Here is a 6,090-nt window from a genome sequence, read left to right on the forward strand (position 1 = left end):
AATGCAATAAAGCGTGGGGGCCCCCAGGCGGGCTCAGTCCCTAAGAGCCTGAAACTCTCCATCTCAGCAGGGGTCTCAAGTTTGAGCCCCACGTGGCATGTAGAGATGACGTAAACATTAAAAATCAAGGACATGTTTTCTCTCAATGTGACAAAGCAGGTAAAGTGCTGTGGACAGAACCTGGCACAAAATAAAGGCTCAGTAAACGCAGGTGCCCCCGCCAGACCCAGCCTGGTTGGGCTTTGCGGCCTTCTCCAGTCTCCATGGAGAAACGGGGTGGAGCTCTGATGGCCGAAGCAGATAAGGACTGTCGGGAAAGCCGCGGCCTTCCTTCATAGATGAAACTTGATCCTCTAAGGCCGAGGAGGAAGGGTGACCGTCAGGGAGGCTGCTAAAGCTCAGAGGGCCCACGCCAAGCTCTCCCTGCAGGCATCTCGCTGCGCACATTAGGAGGCTGGACACAGAAAGGAGGAAAGGCCCCGCTTCCCCTTAATGTGCTGCCCAAATACGGACACCCAAGCCTTCCCCTCCCATCCCCATAGCTTTTAACTGAAGACCTAGCTGGGGATGGGGGCATAAAAACAGCGAAATCAGCCCAGAGTGAAACCAAAACTCGATACTCTGGCTCACACTCCCTGGGCGTTGAGACTCTGGTGACACACCCAAACTCTCCAAGGGCAGTCCCCAGAAGGGAGGCCCAGGGAGGGGGCTCCTCTTTCTGCATTTCTCCCAACCTCCCTGTCCATGACCACTGTGGGCCTCCCAGGGCCCCAAGGCTGCTGGCCAGGTCTTGGGTAATAGAGCCTGACCTCCTGACCAGAAGTCTGACCTTGACCATTCAGGGGGGTTGGGGGGTGGTGCTTCGGTTAGGGTACAAAAAGTGGACAGGAGAGGAAAGGAGAAAGAAAAGAGAGAGAGAGAGGAATAGAAGCCGAGGGAGATAAGAGAGACAAAGTCCAGACCAGAAACCAACCCCATGGCCAGCTAGACAGCCAGAGGGCAGCGGCTTCAGGGAACTGGGGTTCCACGCAAATGACAAATCAACTTGCCAGGCTGCTGATCAGCCTCAGCTGTGTGTTAATGAGGCTCCCCGAAACTGGAGGGGCTTCCCGAATGCTCCAAGAGGGCCAGAGTGTGCTGCGGAGACAGGCCGTGGTGTTGGGAGAGGGTGACAGTGACCCAGAGAATCGGGCTTGAAAATGGGCACCTGGGTGGCTCAATCATGATCCCAGGGTCCTGGGATGGAGCCCCACATTCCACATCCGGCTCTCCACTCAGCAGGGAGTCTGCTTGCCCCTTTCACTCTCCCTCTGTGCTCTTTCTCTCTCTCTCTCTCTTTCATATAAATAAAATCTGTAAAAAAGAAAAGGTGAACACATTTTCAAGAACTTTACACTTAAATGAACTAAACCACACAAAGTAATTTCCCCAGGATAAGTGCGGAAGTGAACTGACCTACTTCTATCATCTTTTAAGCCGAAAAAACATGTTCCAGTCCCACATAAGGCCCCTGCTCGACGGGGAGTCTGCTTCTCCCTTTCCCTCTCCCTTTGCGCCTCCCTCTGCTTGTGCCCTCTCTCTCTCTCTCTCTCTAATAAATAAAATCTTGAAGAAAGAAAGGAAGACGGAAGGAAGGAAGGAAGGAAGGAAGGAAGGAAGGAAGGAAGGAAAAGAAAATCCATGGAGATCCACCGCCCTGAAGGCCACCCCCTCAACCGTGAGGAGCTGAAGAGGGCACTTCTTGAACTGGACCTGCAAAGCTGCCCTCAGACAGGGAAGTCCTCTTGGTACTAAGGCTCCTTCAGTGGGTTCATCCACAAATCCACAAAGAGCATAGAACTAAAAGCAGACTGGGGGAGAGCCGCCTCTGGAGAGCTGGTTGGGGAGGAGAATATTGCTTCCCATTACAAATGCTTCCATGCTATTTCATTTCTAACCATATGTGTGTACTACTTTGATAAAAATAATTTTAATAAACAGTGGTGAGGGCTGGAAGCAGGCTTAACTCTGGACAAAGTCTGAGGTCTGCCTCGGCCTGGGCCCCCTGCCACATCCCTTGCAAAGGGAGAGCCCGGTCTGGAGTCTCACCAGCCCCCAGCTGGCCACGTCCCCCTGCATGCCAGGACCCCCAACACTCCGGGCTTGTCTGGATCTCTCCTCCTGCCCAGAATAACAAGAAAAGCCACTAAGTAGCTTTTTGATCCTCTTCTGTTTTCTTCAGTGCTGGGTCAGGCCTTCCCTGGGGTGAGAGGGGCACAGATGCGTGAGCCTCCTGGTGGGGTCATCAACCAGACCACAGATTCACACCTACCCACGCTCATCCATCGTGTGCCAGGTAGCAGGTGGGGTGGGGGGCATTGGGGGATACGGGGCCCTGTCCAGCTGCATCGATGAGTCACCCTGTCAGAGCACAGAGAGGAGTGAGGCCAAATGAGGCCTCTCCAGCCCCAGCACACATGTGCACACACACACACACACACACACACGCACGCACGAACGGTCGCACGCACGCACGTCATTTAATCTGTCTGAGGCCCATGTGAGAGAGTATAGCAGCCGCATATGGGACAGTGGTAAGGATTAAAGGACATACAGTTGACCCTTGAACAACATGGGGGGTTCGGGGCCCTGACACCCCCTGCACAGTTGGAAATTGGAGTACAGCTCTGGATGCCCCAAACGCTTAACCACTACTAATGGTTGACCAGAAACCTCACCGATAACATCAGCAGTTACTGAGCACATACTGTGTGTGTTATATGTAGTATGTATGTATTCTTACAATAAAGTCTGCTAGCAGAAAGAACATGTTATTAAGAAAGTCATAAAAAAGAGAAAAGACATTTACTGTACCGTAAAAAACCCACAGAGAAGTACGCCTGCACAGGTCCAACCTGCGTGGTCCAAGGGCCGGCTAGAAGCACAGGCGCCCTCAGGGCCTTAGCACCTCAGTAAAAACATCACTCTCGTTCTCCTCCTCCCACTCTTTCTCTACACCCTTGACGTCGCATGTCCACATGCCTTCGTAAAAAACGTGGCCCCTGTCACCTGCTTTTCCCTCCACGGCCCCCTCTGCCGATCCCACCCCACCCTCACACACTCACATATGCTCTTCCGGCCCGTGTTGCCTGTCCTCCTTCTGGGATAGTCCAACCCCAGCAGGGCTCAGGAAGAGAGGGGTGTCACCCTGTCACCGGCCTCCTCCTCTCCAGGGCCTCTGGGGAGAAAAGACAATGGATGGAGCAGTTCTTCGGGGTGGGGGTGGGGAGCGGGGGCCTGGAAGAAACAGGTCACAGACCCCCAAGTGCCACGAAACCAGATGGGAAGCGAGGCTCTGATGCGCTGGACTACCTCAGCCCCCCAGAAAAGGCCTTCCCTCTGTGACCTGACAAGGCTGTGAATCAAGAGGCTTCCGGAGACCTGATTCATCTGTAAGACCCTGGGCAGGAGAGACACACCCTATCGCCTGCGCTCAGAGGAGCCGAGGAGCCTACAGAGGTGCCTCGGGCCCGCCAGGGAGAGGAAGGAGGGAGGAGGAGAGCCCTCACCCCTCTGCCACCAGCCCCCCTTCACTGCCTCACACAACACAGGTCTCTCTGTCTAAGGCACCAAACCTTTCCCGCCCAGAGTTAGGGAAGCTCTTGGCCTCCTCTTCGCCTGGCTGATGCCTGCTTATCCTCCAGGCTGGCCTACCCACTCTCCCTCCAAGATGCCTTTCCTGGTCCCCAGTGGAAACTACAGGCTCTCTGTCCCCCCCATTATTCCATCTAATGGCCCCCTTCCCTTCCCACACATTCACCCACGTCACAATTTGTAATTATAGAGCCACTGGCGCCCTTCTCTGTTCAGTCACAGCCTCCCCTGAGGGTGGCAACCACGGCTTTGTTGTTTCGGTCTTTTTCACCATTGTATACCCAGCACCCGGCCCACAGTGATAGGCTGAACTTGATTTTCTCCCCCAATGTGATCCTTCCTGAGGCATCTCCAGCTTAATAAACGGTGATTCCATTCTTCTCACAGTGGAAGCCCAACACCTAGGAGGCCGATCTTTCTCCTTCTCTCACTGAAACACAGTAGACACACAATGCTATTATTAGTTTCAGCGGACAACACAGTGATTTGACACTACACAGTGCTGGGGGTCATTCTTGACAAATTCTTCTCACACCCCACTTTCAGTGTGTCAGGGAATCCCGTTGGACTCGCTCCCCGCCCACACCCAGCATCCAACCTCTTTCCCCCTCCTTCACCACCCTCTCTGCCCAAGGTGCCACGGCATCGCCACCGGACGGGCCTCCTAGCTGGCCTCTTGTCCCCCAGGCCCGTCGTCCTCCACATGCCACATAGAGAGGAGATGTAAAAGTCTAATTCAGATGAGATGACACGTCTTTTTCAAACCCTCGAAGCTGCTCCTTGAGTTCAGAATAAAATTCAAAGTCCTTCCCCGGGTCATCAGTACCCTGGGTGATGGGGACATGAAGTTGAAGGGCACTGTGACCACACTGGTCCCCAGCTCTTCCCTGCGTGAGCACGGAGAGTGCCCACGCTGTTGTTCCCCCTGCATGGAATGCTCTGGTCCCCCCAAATCCACAGGACCTGCGTCCTTCCGGACTCTGCTCGAAGATCACCTCGTCCGAGAGGTCTTCCTCATTACACTTTATTTCCTTAAGCGGCTTAATTTTGCTTCATTGATCTCCTCCCCACCTACTAGGTTATATGTATGTGTTTATTTACATATTATCCGTCACCCTCTGTGATAACGTTCGTGTTGTGAAACCAGACTTTCTTTTGGTTTATCGCTGTATCTTCAGCACCAGAAACAGTATCTGGCACATAGTAGAGGCTCCATAAATGTGGCTTAAATGAATGACTAAAACTTCAGTAGCACTTTGTTGAACAAATTAATTAAGTGTCTTTTCCATTTGCTGGGCACTAGAACAGGCTGGAAATCATAGAAATAAAAGAATTTCCTCCTCTGGTTCCCTCTGGGACCTTACAGGCTAATGAAAGAGTCAGACACTTAAACAGTGAACTCTGAGAGAGGACAAAACTAAGTAGGTACTGTGAAAAAAAAAATGAGATTCAACTGACTACCTTTGAAGATCTAATTGGCTTTACTCACTGATTCATGAATCACACAGCACCCCATCTAGCAAGTAGAATGGGGCTCCTTGATGCTGTACAAAACCGAAGGCTTGTACAGGCAGAAGGGAGTGGGAAAAGGAAGTTCCTAGCAAAGAGTGGGTTTGTTCAGACCAGATCTCCCTCCTTTGGGAAAGGGCTGGGGTCTATCAGTTAGATTACCTCACTAGTGCTGACAAGGTAATTCCAGACTGACTGGTTAAAGGTCAGATTTCTGGGAGGGCTGAGACTAAAATTAGACTTGGTATTAAGTCTTGGTTTGCTGATGTGGGGCTTACCGCAAGTGACTCCATTTTGGATCTGCTGTTTCTTTTTCAACAGTACCAATAAGAAAAAACAGCCGCAGGCCCTAGGGGAGGAGCCTGGCTAACATTTAGTGAGTCCTTGTGTGTGCTAGGCTGGGGTGTTCTCGGTTCTCCACTGTGTGTCCTACAGTTCCGTTCCACTCAGATAGTGAACAAACCCCACAGGTTAAGGGCTCGGTCCCTCCATTTCAGGTGTCAGTTGGGAGTCTTGGGTCCCCCATACTTGGGACGGACTGGCTATCAATCCAAGCCTCCCATGATCCCTACTTTGGTTTCAGTAACTTGCCACTATGGCTCACAGGACTCAGGAAAACACTTTTCTTTCCTTAGTGGGTTTATTTTGAAGGATTCAAACCAAGAACAGCCAAATGGATGAGAGGCATAGGACAAGGTATGGGGAAAGGGGACGGAGCTCTCATGCCCTCTTCCGGCGTGTGGTCCTCCCAGCACCCTGATGTGTTTGCCGACCTGGAAGCACTGAGTCTCACTGTTGGAGTTTTTGTAGACCTCAACCTCGAGTGCCCCTGTCCCTTTCCCAGAGGCAGAGGCCAGCATCGACAAAAATTCTAATCCCCCCCAGTCACTAAGTCTTTCTGGTGACCGGGGCCCATCCCGAGGCTCCCTAAGAGGCCCAACTTCAGTC

This window comes from Martes martes (genome assembly GCF_963455335.1).
Source record: "Martes martes genome assembly, chromosome: 2".
NCBI classification, from domain to species: Eukaryota; Metazoa; Chordata; class Mammalia; order Carnivora; family Mustelidae; genus Martes; species Martes martes.